Source organism: Trichosurus vulpecula, chromosome 2, assembly GCF_011100635.1.
Source record: "Trichosurus vulpecula isolate mTriVul1 chromosome 2, mTriVul1.pri, whole genome shotgun sequence".
NCBI classification, from domain to species: Eukaryota; Metazoa; Chordata; class Mammalia; order Diprotodontia; family Phalangeridae; genus Trichosurus; species Trichosurus vulpecula.
The window spans coordinates 144,363,924-144,379,974 of NC_050574.1; the positions used below are offsets into that span (position 1 = coordinate 144,363,924).

At 38.6% G+C, this 16,051-nt stretch overlaps 1 protein-coding gene across 1 annotated transcript in view; it reads left to right on the plus strand.

The window, feature by feature from the left end:
• Nucleotides 1–16,051, plus strand: part of PDGFD (platelet derived growth factor D) — a 324,582-nt gene that overhangs the window by 224,200 nt on the left and 84,331 nt on the right. The gene's annotated exons all lie outside the window — the stretch shown is intronic.

Below are 16,051 nucleotides of genomic sequence, written 5' to 3' on the forward strand. Positions count from 1 at the left end.
AGCTCCAACTTCTTAGGATATAGGGGGTTTTGTTTTTATTTTTTTGTTTTGGGGTGTTTTGTTTTGCTTTAATATATTTTAGGCTTGCTTAGGCTTCACAGTCAATCAGCAGCATTCTACTACTGAAAGGAAATAGGATGTGGGAGTAGGGAGGGGGCAGGGATTTGGGAATATGAAAACCTTAGAGTCACAGGAGTTATCTTTCTGTTGGAAAATCCTTTCCTCTGTGATTAGTAATCTCTAAGATGGTAAAGGCCTCCTTTAATACAGAACCAGTCTGGCTCCTTCTGTTGGTGATAGTGGGAGATAAAATATAGCCTGAGGGTTTATATTGATATAACCCCATGCTTCTCTTTCTTTGGGCTTTGAGTTCTTTGTTTTTGTTTTTAAATCTGGGGAGATGTTTCCCCAGAACTCATAGAACTCATGTCCATCCTCTTACTCCACATTTACTATGTGCCAGGCTCTGTACTAAGCAGAGGAAATACAAAGAAAGGCAAAAACAGCCCCTGCCCTCAAGGAGCTCACATTCCAAAAGGGAGACAACATATAAATAATTAGGTGCTTGCGAGCTATAGTCAAAGAAGAGCATGACTACCCTGCCTGATGTTTTGGAGTCTTATTGTTGTTTAATGGTAATACACACACACACACACACACACACACACACACACACACACATATTTTTTTAAACAACTTTTTTTGGTGGGCATGAAGGGAGTGGTTCTAAAATGCTTCCCAATTTTGTTTTTTTTCTACAGTCAGTACCTCCATAAAAACTTGAATACCTAGTAGGAGCTGATTAAATTTAGTCGTGAGAGTGAGGGATAATCCAGTAGGGTTATAGTTTATTGTTAAAATGTTGCAAATGGTAATATAAATTACTAACTAGGGATCATCTCTAGAAAAAGAACTATAATTATAAAGGCAGCGCTTTAACTTATGTATCTAAATTTTCAACTAATTTTGATTTAATGGTATAATTAGTTAGAACAAACAACTCTAATCAGTTCCATTTGCCTTTTTTGAAGGGCATCCTTTGTGCAGATATCGATGCTCTGTATCACTATTAAAATAAAAGGCTTATTTCCAGAGCCAGCACTTGACAAAATTATGAAGTAGGAAGAATTATCTTTGGATCTTGCTCATTTCCCATCCCTACATTTTTCTCTCTCTTTTGCCCATAGATATAAGATCATCATTCTTTTGCCTCCTTACCACACTGACCAAACCTAATCTTGGAAGCTTTTTTCACATTAAAATGTAAACTATTTGAAATTGGGAGTTATAGTGGAAATAGTGCTGAATTTAGAGTGAAAACACCTGGATTTGAATACCAGCTCTATATTGAATTATCTAGAGGTAACCTAGGTGTCTTAGTGAAGAGAGGACTTGGCCTGTAGTCAGGGAGTCCTGACTGTGACCCTGGGAAAGTCACTTGACCTCTTTCTGTCTTGGTTTCCTCAACAGTAGAATGGGGATAATATAGCACCTACCTTGTAGTGTTTTTAAGAGGCTCAAAGGGGATAATATTTGTAAAGCTCTTAGCTTAGTTTCTGACATATAGCAGGCGCTTAATAAACGCTTGTTTCTTTTCTCTCTGTGAGACCTTAAGCAATTCACTTAATCTCACTAGGCCTCAGTTTCCTTGTCTGTTAAATGGGGGAGGGGCTTATAGTCAGTGACTTCTAAAATCTCTTCTAGCTCTCAATTTAACTCCTTGATCCCATGGCTGATAGTTTAAAATGCTGCTACTCATCCCAAAATTAATGGAATATTTAATGTTAATATTTTAACAAGTATTAGTGTTAATACTCTAACTGGAGGCAGCTATTGATGGGCTATACAGGAAATGGGATACCTTATCCCTCCCTATTCTGTTCCTAGCCATTATAGTTTGTACCCAGTTTGCTACTGAGGGGGGCTTCCTCTGCTCATATTCCTCAGCTAGCTAATAAACCCCTACTGTTTTCTCCCAGAAGGGGGGAAATAAAATGGTTCTCAGTGTACAAACTACAAGCATGAATCTGGTATGAGACAAGGTATTACACCGATTTCTACACAGAAAGAAAAGATAAAAATAGGAAGAATTATCATGCATATTAGTACAATGATTTGAACTAGATTCATTAATTTAACTTAGAAGTGTTACAACCAATTAGGAGGCTAATTTTGTAGGCCTCATAGTACATACAGCAGTTTTTCTCAATATTGTGAACTAGGCATTTCACCTTGGCACCGGATAATGTACAATCACTTCTGGTACTTGTCCACATGCTTGACCCTTCTCCTGACAGTGGCAAAATCCATATACTGTTGTGACCATAGCCACAGACCTCCAGAACTTCCAATCCCACAAAGTTACCTTTTCAGAGAAAAAAATACAAAATAGACAACCAAGTTACATGCTCAGAACCAGCTACACTAGGCACAAAATCAATATGACACCAAAAGTAAAGACAAGATCCTATCTTTGCCCACTATTCACTGGAGCCATTTCTTGCAACTTTAGATAGCACAGTGGAAAGAGTGCCAGCCTAGAAGTGCTTCACATTTTAAAAGGTCCACTGAGTCATCAGCTTCTCAAGCTCAGTATCCAGTTAGGGAGCTCTTCTTCATCATCAGCACAGGACCCCTTGGCAATGAACTGGGCAAAAGCCCATACTTACATGGAAGCAGGTCCCTAGAGCTATCACATGGTCCAAGTCAGCAAAGAATATTCATGCTCCGTACAGATTCATGTTATAATACCAAAGAGGTGAAACTCTGCCAGTGACATTTTGGCTATCAAATGGGCAAGAATTTAGGAAGGGTATGGAGCTTACTTGTGCTCCCGAAGTCATTAGTAAGTCCATTTGGCACAAATGGTAAGGCTTACTCTGGTTATTTCAAATCAAAACTTAAATTATAACAAACAGCTCAACTGAGGGTCATTGTTGGGGGAAGCTGTGTGTTCTGATGAATAGAACAAATTGAAAACCAGGAATGCTTTCTTGAGGGTAGCAGCAACTATCACCAATCTTCTAGGCTTGGGACTACTGTCACTATCTCTAGGCTGCCCCAACCCCCTTTTGAAACAAAACTAATCTCTACTTTGCTTGTGTACACAGCATAAGACATCTGACCTCAGGTCACTAGTACCTTCACCCCAACACCAAAGTTTTATGATACAAGGGATATAGTCACCATTACTGGTAGACCTGGATTTAAATTCTGCCTCTGATGCTTGTCATCTATGTGACCTTAGGTAAGTCACCTATAACCTTCCGGAGCTTTGTTTTTCTTATCTGTAAAATGAGAGGAGTATTGGACTAGAAGACTTCTGAGATCTCTTTCATTTCCAAGTTCATAATTCTTTCCTATATCACTCCATTGCTTAGCCTACCAAAAGATGGACAGTACATCATGGGATTATTTTGTCATTCCCGGGGAGAGGCGGGGAGTAGTCAACTAGGCATTTAGAGTCAGAGATTCCATTTCTTGCTCTACTTCTGGTTCTCCTGGAACCTTTCACCCAGTTGTTTTATGCAATAGGACTAATAACTCACTGGCAGTATTGAGCCACTGCTTTGAGCAGTTTGATCCTGGTCTCAGTTCAATTAAGCAAATATTCGTTAAGCATAGATTACAAACTCCTTGAGAACAGACTTTCATTTTTTTTGTCTTTGTGTCCACAGTCCCTAACACATAATAGGTGCTTAATAAAAGCTTACTGACTGTTTAATAGGTTTTAAGACTTTGTGCATGTAGTCTCAATACAGAGAGGAGGCTTTGGTAACAATGAGTACATATTGCTAACAAAAGTTATCTTAACAAGAAGACCTCCTGCAAAAGAAAATGTGAAAAGGCAGAATTTTGCTCGATGAGATGACTTAATAAGAGTGCCCAATATATGTTTGGGAGCTTTGATATCTTTATGATACATACATATCTTCTGTCTTATTTCATCCTCATGTCAGGACTTCGAGACAGGTAAGGTTTTATTGCTATCTTTATTTGTTAAGTTAGGCAAGTACAATTCATCTTTTTATGTTGCTATCATTTTCCTGAGGTCACATAGCCAGCAACTGGTAGAATTGAGGCAAGAAACAGTTTTCTGCCTTTCATCCTGTGTTGGTAAACAAAATGGGCTCTTAACGCTCAGTTCAAACAAGTGCCCTTGAAGAGTTTGGCCTTTGTTTCCTTGATTAGATTGAGTGTCCTTGGTGACCTCTTTGCCTCAGGAGAGGGCCTAGTTTACACATGAGTTTGAGTGACATGTTTGGGACATCAGAGGCTTTTAGACCACGTGGGTTTAAGTCGCCTCTTTGTGACGATTTTAGGTCACGTGAGTGAGTCGCATGTGTGACTCACCCTTGACCCTGAAAAAGATATAAAACCAGGGGTTGGCTTTCTGTTTTTCGGAGCTCTTACCCACAGCCATGGTGGTGTGTGTGACTCTGGGCCAGCCCTTGTTATGAGCTCTCGGGCTGAACCTAGATGTTGGTAACTATGAATTGTATCTGGTCTGTCTGGTTTGTAATTTGTTTGTATTTGCTCCAAAGTTCAGGGTGTTGGCTTTTTCCCCTGAACTAAGTGAATGGTATTTTTATGCTGGATTAAAGTAAGATTGTCAACCCCTTAACATTGCTTTCCTTAGTAAAGCAGATCAAAAGAACCTGGGCTTTGGCAGCATGATTGTTGTTGGGCTTGTGTTGATCTTTCAGCCCCACAACAGCTGCTAGCCTGATGGTTGAAACACATCCTTAATCTCTTTCTTTTGACCTCAGGAGCCAAATTTGGGGAAAGAAAGAATGGGAAGCATGTGCTAAGGATTGTCAAATGATGAGTTGGCATCATTCGCCATGTAACAATCCTCTCTTAAGAAAGTATTTCTGACTCTGAAATTTTAAGAGAGTGCAAAATAGTATCTCAAAATATCTCCAGGGCTTAGGAACTTAGTCTGCATTACTGGCTATATTTATTTTTTTGGGGGGAGAGCTCAGTTAAAACATTACGTTCCTCCCTTACCAAATTCCTGTCTTTATCCTATCAACCATAGCTTACTTTACAGGAGTAGTAGTAGTAGTAGTAGCAGTAGTAGTAGTAGTAGTAGTAGTAGTAGTAGTAATAGCTAGCATGCATGTAACATTTGAGGACTGCAAAGGATCATGCATATTTTATCTCATTTGGTCTTCACCACAACTCTGTGAAGTAGGTGTTAGTATTAGGTTGCACAGAAAGCCCCAATAACACCAACCCAGATTCCCAGATTCCATAGACTAACCTACATGGCAGGGTCTGATTAAGCCTGCGTTGCAGTCCTGGAAATATATCATGATACCATATTTTTGTTGGAGGCAGCAATGACAAGAAGAGCTGGATTAGCCCTTTAGAGTGTTCACTGGCCATTTGGGAGTTGGATCCCACTCAGAAATGTGGGCCCCTTTGCTTTGCTGGACTGGCTAGGACTTTGGTGCCATTTTCCCCACTCACAAAAGCAAACTGTCTTAACTGTAACTATCTTTATTAAATAATAGCCAGAATCACATCTTCACACTGAAATTCTTCCAGAAGGGAAAGAAAATAAGCATTGATGTAGCACCTACCACGTACCAGGCACTCAATGTGGTAATCACTTTCTACAAAGATTATCTCATTTGATCCTCACAACAACCCTTTGAGATAGGTATTATCCCTACTTCTTAGTTGAGGAACTGAGACGAGGAAAAGTTAAGTGACTTTCCCAGGGTCATAAAACCACTAAGTATCTGAAATTAAATTTGAACTCAGGTCTCCCTGACACCAAGTTTAGCACTTTATCCATTGAGCCACTTAGCTGCTTCTTGAACTATATAAACTGTGAAGGCAACATGGTAGGATAATGAAAACAACACTAGATTAGTAATTAAAAGAGCTATGAATGGCAGAAGATAAAGTGGAACAGTGTTAGAGGCCTTGCATATGCATCCAGGCTCTATGACATATTACCTTTGTCACTTAACTTCTACGAGCCTCGGTTTCCTAATCTGTTAAATGAGAGGGTTATAGACCCTTCCAGCACTAGACACTCACAGTATGACCTTGACAAATCATTTAACTACTCTGTGGTCCAATTTCTTCATATTTAAAATGAGATCATTGAGTAATACAATTTCTATAGACTCTTACAGCTCTAAAAATTCCTATAATACTAGAGTTGAATGATGACATTAAAACCAAAATAGGTATTCATGGAGATAGGGCTGGATCACATTGAGGAAATTGTGCAGCATTATCAGTGATCCAGAGCGGCTTGCTGCTGAAGAAACCCATCATTGGAACAACAGTATTCTACCAGTAAGAGTCTGTGGCTGAAAATCATAGAATAGCATGATAACAGAAAAATAAAAAATCATAGGTCACCCGAAGAGTTATGGAAAGTCATTGATGAATTGTAATTCGTCTGTATCATATCATTAATAACAATGTTGCATGAAAAATGAAATGAAGGACATCAAGGAAACAAGGATGGAAGTGTGCGTATGTATGTATGTATGTAGTGAAGGTGTAACAGCTGGAGAGCCCAGATGTTGCACAGGTATCCATGAAGTATCTGTCTTTCACACTCAGCTATCTGTCTTCCCTCTCCATACATTTACACTGCCTATTATCCGTGCTCTATCTTCTTACCCCCACATATTAGAATCCCTGGATTCCTTCAAGACCCAATTTAAGTGCTGCCTTGCACAAGAAGACTATGCTGATCTTCATAGCTGCTAGTGCATTGCTATCCAAGATTACTTTGTTTCTGTTATGTATGCATTCCATATATGCCTATATATGCACATCTTGTCTCTCCACTTGTTCCATTAGACTATAAACTCTTTAGGGGCACATACTGTACCATTTTTGTGTTTGTATCCCCAGCACTTAGCACAGGGCCTGGCATACTGGAAGTGCTTATAAATGTGTATTGGTGCATTGACTGAACATATCTCCCAAGAAAGATCCAGGAAAAGACAAGCAATGGCACAAGTTACAAATAGATTGATGCACCATAGCTGAGCCAAGATGGCAGAGTAGCAAAAAGTATAGCCAAGCTCACCACCACAATTCTTCCACAAAGATCCAGAAAACACATCAGAAGGAGTCCTGATCAGGAAATAAAATGAAAGAAAAAAATCACAGTGAAGTATTTTCCCAGTCCAGTCCAGGTTGGCAAAGGGAGAGAGACAGAGAGGTGTTCATACACTAGGGATGATGTCCAGCCAGGAATGTGCCACATGAAACATCCTAGCACAAGAACTGAAAAATTACCTGCACTGTGCATAGGGCAATAAAAAGTCCCAGACCCACACAGAGGGGTCTTACATCATGCAGGATACAGGAACAAATGCCAGCTGGCAGGTACATTGCTCACTACCTAGTTCTGGTTCACAGATTCAGGATGGACTGAGAGGAGATCTATGCCTATGGTGGCATTCCAGGGTGAGGAGCATTCTCAAGGACCCTGATACTGAGCAAGGGGCAAGTTCAAAAGCAAGCATCAGCTGTGGAGTTTCAATCCCATGGTCCGAGCAAGGTATCAGTTCCACCCTCTATCCCAGTTTGTAGCCTGCAGTACAATAGCCAAAAAAATAATCCCAGACCAGAACAAGAGCCTGCAGTTTCATTAATCTGAGCCTGAAGGGCTTTCCAGCTCACTGGTAGTAGCTTAGTCCAGCAGCAGTCTACTGCTAATGAAATTCAAAGACAGGCAAGTCCACTGGTGTGTTGCTCAGAACCAAATGCAGGTCAGTAACTTACAGAACTCAGACTTGGAATGCAGTCATCATACTTACTCCAGGATCATAACACTTTGGGAGTAATAAAAGCTTACAAGTTCTCAGCCTGAGCTATCCCCAGGAGCCTGGGATAACACAACACACTCTCCCATAAGAAAGCAGCAGAAGGACACAGAGGACACAAGCTCAACCCAGACATTTCCTTTAGAAATAGTATTAAAGACCTGCCTTAACATAAAGTCCAAAGTCAGAAAGTTGGCTGGAAGAATCAGGAAAGAAAACAAAAAATCATCTTGCCATAAAAATCTATTATGGTGAAAGGGATGCTAAAGAAACAAAACCCAGAAGAAAATATCTCCAAATGTACACAAGAAAAGTCACAAATAAAAACACAGCTTGGGCACAAGTTCAAATAGAATTCCTGGAAGAGATTAAGCAAGGAAGTTTTTTTTAGAGTAGTAAAACAATTTTGAAAATCAAAGAAGACTAGAGGAAAAAATGTATTTGAACAGAAAATTAACAACTTTAAACAAGAGGTATAAAACCTTTCCCAAAACAGCAGACTCCTGGCAAGTTTGTTGTTATTCAGTCATTTTCCAATCATGTCCAATTCTTTGTGACTCCACTAGGGTTTTCTTGGCAAAGATACTGGAGTGGTTTGCCGTTTCCTTCTCTAGCTCATTTTACAGATGAGGAAACTGAGGCAAACTGGGTTAAGTTTCTGGCCCAGGGTCAAATACTAGTAAGTGTCTGAGGTCAGATTTGAACTCAGGAAGATGGGTCTTCCTGATTCAAGGCCCGGCACTCTTTGGACTGCACCACCTAGCTGCCCTGAATTAGTTAGAACGGACATAATAGAAATTGTTGACTCCCTTAGATATCAATAATTTTTTTTAAAATGTCAAAAGAATGAAAACTTAGAAGAAAAATGTAGAGTATCTCAAAGCAAAAATAACTGACCTGGAAATCATATCAAGGAGAGAGAATTTAAGAATCACTGAGCTACCCAAAAGCCACAATCATGTCATTTCAAGAAGTCATAAAAGGAAACTAACTGGATTCTTTAGAATGAGAGAACAAAATGAAGACAGAAAGAATCCACCAAATTTCCTGAAAGAAACATAATAAGAAAAGCTGTCAGGAATATTATAGCCAAAATCTGGAGCTTACTGGCCAAGGAAAAAAAAAAATTACTGTTTCCTTACTCTGAACTCCCATAGTATTTATTCTATGAAACTTTTACATTCTCCCTTGTAGTATAGTTATTTGCATATGTCTTATGTTCTCTAACAGATTTTTGGTTCCATGAGGACAATGATGTCATCTTAGGTATCTTTGTGTCCTTGCAACATTTAGCACAATACCTTGAATATAGAAGGTGCTGAATAAATATTTTTAAATTAGCATATTCCGATGTGCTTGCTGAAAAGTCAGTTCAGTTACTTCAGAGTCCTGAGCAATCTGCTAAATCCAATGTCCCTTTTAACTGGATTGATTTGATTTTAGAGACCATCTTTCTCATCTGTGACCAAGTAAAGATACTTCATATTTCATTCCATTTAAAAATTTATTTTGGGTATAAGAAGATAGACTAAATAGAAAATGTTTTCCCAATTACAAATAATGTGCTTGACAACTCTGTTGATGATTGAAAATGGGTGGAAAAGCTTAGGACACTTTCTACTCATCATTTCCCCATGTGCTGTTAGTTCTAATTGGATGCCTAACAGTGTGTCCTATAAGTGACCACAGGTACTACATGTTTGTAAGTCTGTCTCAGCATACCAAATCCTGGCACACTGGGGGAAAATGATCCCAATTTTCCCTTCTGACCCAGGTGGAGAAGGATAGTCTTTATAATGCATTATATGTCCTAAGTGCTCTGAAACACACTTAAAATGTAAACTTTCTCATTGAAGCCTTTTCCTAATCCCTAGTCTGACATGTTTTCTTAGGTTCTTCTATTCTATTTTGCATCACAGTTATTTAGCCTCACTAAATTTTGTGTAAGAATTGCATAGTCAGATCTATTTCTTAGAACTGTCAAATTCCAGAATGGAAGAGACCTAAAAGTTATGAAGTTGAACCTATAACAAAAGTGTGGATCCCATCAATAATATCCCTAATAAGTAATTATCCCAACTTTGTTGTAAACCTACAATGATGGAGAACTCACCACCTTGCATTTTTGGATGGTTCTCATAGTTAGGATTTTTTTCGTTAGGTTAAGCATCTGTATAACTCTCACCCAGTAGTGTTAATTCTATGTCCCAGGGCAGCATAAGGTAAGTTTATTCCTTCCTCCAGATGAATACGCTCCCTCTCCCCCAACAATACTTCTCATACTTATTGCCTCACCAATTTTTGCTGACCAACTCCAATTCATTTAACTAATCTTTGTGTAGCATGGTTCCAAGTCTTTTCACCATTTTTATTAGCCTCCTTGAGATAAGGCCATTTCTGAAGTATGCTGCCACAGCTGGACATCACATCACAGATGTTGTCTGACTAGGGTTGCATAAAATGAGACTATCACTCTCCTTTTGAACACATATGTGTTTTTATTAAACCTAAGATCACTTTATTATTTTACTGTCACATCATGGATCATAGATCTGGGTAGAGCTGGAACAGATCCCAGAATCCATCTAGTCTAACTCTCATTTCAAAGATGAGAAAATGGGTGCAAGGAAGTTGGATAACTTGCCTGAGATCATGCACCTAATAAATATTAGAGGTAGGATTTGAACCTACTGGTATTTTTTCCCATGAACAACTTTCTTGCCATATCTCCCCATCCAACACTTTGGAGGAGGATGTTTTGAACACAAGTGTAGTGCCTTAGAGAAGGCACTTCTCCTTATCTGGGCCTCAGTTTTTCTCATCTATTAAATCAGAGGCTTAGACTGGATGATCCTGAAGTCCTTTCTAGCTCTAAATCTACAATCATATCATCCTATGATTTTATATTTATTCTAATTAAATTTAACCTTGTTAAATTTAACCCACTGTTCTAGCATCTCACAGCATCAGAGTATTACAGAATTTCAGAGTAGAAAGGGATTTTAGAGGCTATCTAGTCCAATCTCTACCTAAAAATAATCAGTATCTTGTTATCTTATTGACAAGAGTATTATTAGAGATTTTGCAAAATAATTTGCCCAAATTTAGGTCTACCCTGGCATTCCCAATCCTGGCCTCACCACCCTACCCAAAATGAAAGGTTTAGTCTGATATGATTTTGTAATGAACACATTCTGACTCAGCAATTGTCTTTCAAAAGACAAACTGTCCCTTTAATAAGACACTTTAGAATATTACTAGAAAGTAACAAAAATCATTGGCTGATAGTTTACAGAATTCATTTTCTTTTTTCCAAAAATCAGGGCAACCTTTGTCTCTCTCCACTCTGCAGTACCTTTTTTTTTTATTTTCCACTAGTGCTCAGCTCTCACTGATAGCTCAACAATTACACCTTCTAATTTTTTAGTGTGCTGCTATGCTGTTAATTTTTTGTTGTTCAGTCATTTTTAGTAATATCTTATTCTTCATGACCCCATTTGGGGTTTGCTTGTCAAAGAAATTGGAGTGGTGTGCAATTTTTTTTTCCAGCTCATTTTACATATTAGGAAACTGTGGCAAACATGGTTAAGTGACTTACCCAGGGTCATGCAACTTGTTAGTGTCTGAGGCCAGATTTAAAATTAGGAAGATAAGTCTTCTTGACTTCAGGTCTAGCACTCTATCTGCTGTGCCACCTAGATGCCCCCATGTTATTAATAGTTTCATTGGACTAGAATTGAAAAGGACCTCAGAGACAATCTAGTCCAACCCCATATTTTTACAGATGAAGAAATTCATAGTTGAAAAAGTAAAGTGACTTGCCCCAGGTCACACAGGTAAGTGTTAGAAATTGAACTTGAACCTAAGTCCTCTGATTCCAGGACCACTGTTTTTTTTTCTGCTATACCTCCTGGCTAAAATAGACATGCTTCTTGTAGGCTGTCTTACCATCTCTTCAGCTATCATGGATCCTAATTTTCTCTTAATCACTTATGATTTATATATTCCCAGCTAAAGATAATTTTCTCAGTAGAGGAAAAAGGGGAAAATGAGGAGTTATAGTCTAGGATTTTTATTATGAGATCATATAGATGTTCCTGTATTGCAAATATGAGTACTGTTTGACTCTACCAAATACTGAAAAAAAGGAGAAACCATAAGCAAAATGGGAGTTTAATAGTTTCTCCTTTATTTATTTGATATTATCATACTATATTGCATGAATATGTCTTCTCCCTTCTCTGATCATGTTCTAGCTCCACTGGCCCCAAATTTAAAAGCCTTTTTATTTGCCTTTTCGGTTTTCTTTTTATCTCCCTCAGCACCCAGCATTGTGGTCTCTATTTGGTAAATACTTGTTCAATTCCATTGAATGAGGAAGAGAACTTTTGTGGCACTTCCTCCACAGGCAGGTTAGAGGATTGTTGTAAGTAAGAATACTATTCAGAGAAGGCAGAGCCAAGAAAGGGTCGACAACGTAGAAAGACCATTCCACCAGGAATGTAACTATGGAATATTCCACTTATAGGTTGTCTTACAATGACATAAGATGAAAACTTGCCTCACTGAAGGAGGGAACTTAAGCCAGTCCTTGTAACCAAATTGATGTAGAGGCTGCCAGCTTTTGCCAATGTTTCCAAGCCATAGCACTCTTGTGGGCGAGAATGAGAGAGAAACTGATGGTATAGGGATGTAAAGCACCTTACCTAACCTTTCCCAAAAGGGTTCAGAACTCTGTCAACCTCAGTCCACTCCCCCCACCACTGAATACCAACACTGACCCCCTAGTAACATCGTATTTGTGATGTAACTGTAATATGTCAAGAAGGTACCAATATTTGTAGCATAAATATGTCCATGTGGTCATACACTTAAAATCAAATACTCTTAGAATTTAAGGAAGTGTGTTGTATATTGGAAAGATCATTGACTCTAGACTGTGAACCTTGGTCCAAACCCTGTTTCTGCCACTTATTGCCTGTGAGATCTTGGGCAATAAGGGAGTATGATTAGATGGCCTCTGGGGTACCTGTACCTTCCGGCTCTAAATCTAAGATCAACTAACTTAAAATGTTATCTAGTCCTGCCTCCTATCCAGTGTAATTGATTATTTTACAGTGTTACTGAGTATAAGGACACTTTTACTGAATTCACAATAAGAATAATTTCATTTACATTTCATTTTTAAATTTTACAGTTTTCCTAGAACCAAACTCATGAAGTAGGTAGTACAAGTAAGATTATACCAGTTTTATAGATTAGGAAATGGGGCTGATGGAAGTTATAATGTACGTAATCATAGAACTGTCCTGGTCTCCTGACTCCAAGTTGAGCACTCTCAAGAAAGAATTCCATGTTGGAAATTTTATCACCAAACCCATCAAAATTTTTTAAAATAACAGCTCTGTGACATGTACAACACCAAGGTTGAGCTAGAAGGGACCTTGTTGTTATTGTTCAGTGGTGTCCAACTCTTCATAACCCTGTGGGTCATACACTCCATAAGGTTTTCTTGGTAAAGATACTGGAGTGATTTGCCATTTCCTTCCCCGGTGGACTGAGACAGAGGTTAAGTGACTTGCCTAGGGTCACATAGCTGGTAAGTGTCTGAGACCAGATCCTGAATTAAGGTTTTTCTGACTCCAGGCCCAACACTCTATCCACCAAGCCACCTATCTGCCCCAGAAAGGACCTTAGAAAACACTTAATCCAACCTCTTAACAAATGAAAAACTGAGGCCTATAAAGTTTTAGTGACTTTCCAAAGCTAAAGTAGGTAAGAACTAACATAATTGAGACTTGAACTCAGTTACTTTGATTACAAATGCACCACTCTTTCCACTATTCCATACTGCTCCTGTCATCTTTTTCCCTGTCATTTTAATAGCTAGAAATCAGCTTTTCTATTACTTTATTAATTTGATACCTGATGAATGGCCATATGATTTTCCACGTAAATGATGTGTTTTGGTTCATTCAACATGGAGCATTTTGCCAGCAACCTTTTCCCAGCTACAACATCCTGAATCTTAGTTTGTTACCTTAAGATTCAGATACAAGATCAACTGTCTTTATGTTTGCTTTGTAAAGTGTAATGGCAAGTAAAGTGGGACTCTTTCGGAGTGCTTCTTAGCACCAAAGCAACCAAGTGCCTTTGATTGAGCCTTGGTTTTGTTTGTAGGAAGGCCCACACCCTTTTGCTAATTAGGTCACAAGAGGTGTGATGCCTTTGGGCTCTGAAAAAGGGTGTATGTACTCTGAGGTTAGCATTTTGCTTTGGGCTTACTCACTTGAAGAGTGTCGTGTGATTTGACCAGACGAGACTCTGGGTAGCCATTAGAGCCCCCAGCTTTGAAAAACCCAGATGTTGGTGCTTCTTTCTCTGGTAACTATGTAATGTCTTGGACAGACAGTTAGAAGCCTCTGTTCTGATTTGTGTGATTTTGCTCCATTTATATAACTTCTACTTGTAATTTCTGTTTGTGTTTTGTCTGAAGTTCAGGGTGCTAACTTTTTTCCCCTGAACTAAATGAATGATATATGTATGTTTAATTAAACTGAGATTGTAAACCCCTTAAAGTTGCTTTCCTTAGAAAAGCAAATCAAAGAACCTGTGTTAGCAGCCCTCCTGTGTGCTGTTGTTATTGGCCTTACACAGCCACAGTAGCTGCAAGTAACATTGTTGTTACACAAAGCCAGACACTACTTACTTTAAAAGACCTCATGGCTGAACAATGCAAAATATGCATAGTTGATACAAATTTTGTTGACTTGTCTTGTTTTAGGGGCCCATGTCTCACTGACAGCTGTAGCATCCTTCCCCCTGTCCCAAGCTCTGTCCTTTGGTAGACATTTTCTCATTTGGTGAATTCATCAGTTCACACTAAATTAATTACCATGTCTTGGCTAATTACTCCCAGGTCTTTAAATCTTTATCTTTCTCCTGAGCTCCAGCCCAGGACCATTACTATCTATTGGACATTTCCAAGTAAATGTCCAATAAACATCTTAGTCTCAACATGTCCAAAATGGAACTCATTATCTTGGCCTTCCAATAGACACCTGTTCCCAAAGTCTCTAATCCTGTTGAGAATACTGCTATCTTTCCAATCAACAGGTTCACATAATTTTCAACTTGTTACTCTCACTTATCACATATATCTAATCATTTGCCAAATCTTGTCATTTTGTGTCCATAGAATGTCTCAAATCTGTCCTCTTCCCTGTACTCATAAAGTCACAGCTCTAGTTCAGACTCTGTCTCTAGAATGGACTATTGCAAACACAGGTCTGATCATGTCACCTCCTTATTCAATAAGCCCCATTGACCCCTTATTACATCAGTGATCAAATATAAACCTCTCCATCACTTAAAGCCCCTTACAAATTTTCTCCAACCTCCCTTTCCACCCTTGTTAAATATCATTCACTTTTGTGTACACTAAAGTCCAACTGACCATCTTACTATTCAACATTCACAGTACTTCATCTCCAATTTCCATACACAGATTATACCTTATCTCTGGAATTCCTTCCTTCCTCCCCTTTCCCTATTAAAGTCCACAGTTTTCTTCAAGGTTCAGATCAAATGACAAAATCTTTTCTATTCCCTCCAGGTGTTAGTGCCTTCCCCCTAAAATTAGCTTGTGTCCATTTTTTCAACAGATTTTTATTTCATTAAATATTTCTCAAGCACACATAAGAAAATTAACATTCTTTTTTAAAAATTTCGAGTTCCAAATTCTCTCCATCCCTCCAATACCTCCCCCTTTTGAGAGGGAAAGCAGTTTGATATTCATTATACATGTGAAGCCATGCAAAATATATTACCATATTAGCCATGTTGCAAAAGAAAACACAGACAAAAATGGAGAAAAATTAAGAAAGTAAAAAGGTATGCTTTAGTCTTCATTCAGAGTTCATCAGTTCTCTCTCTGGAGATGGATAGCAGTTTTCATCATATGTTCTTTGGAATTGTCTTGGATCATTGACTTCATCAGAGTAGCTAAGTCTTTCACAGCTGATCATCCTTACAATATTGCTTGTGGACAAGGTGTACAATATTCTCCTGGTCCTGCTCACTTCACTTTACATGAGTTCACATAAATCTTCCCTTGCACCTATTTTTATATGTCTATATGTACATGTCCCTTCCAGCTAGAATGTAAGCTCCTTCAGGATGGGGACTGGATGCCCAAAGCCTAGTACTCAATATATTAGGTGCTTAAAAGGGGCTTATTGTTT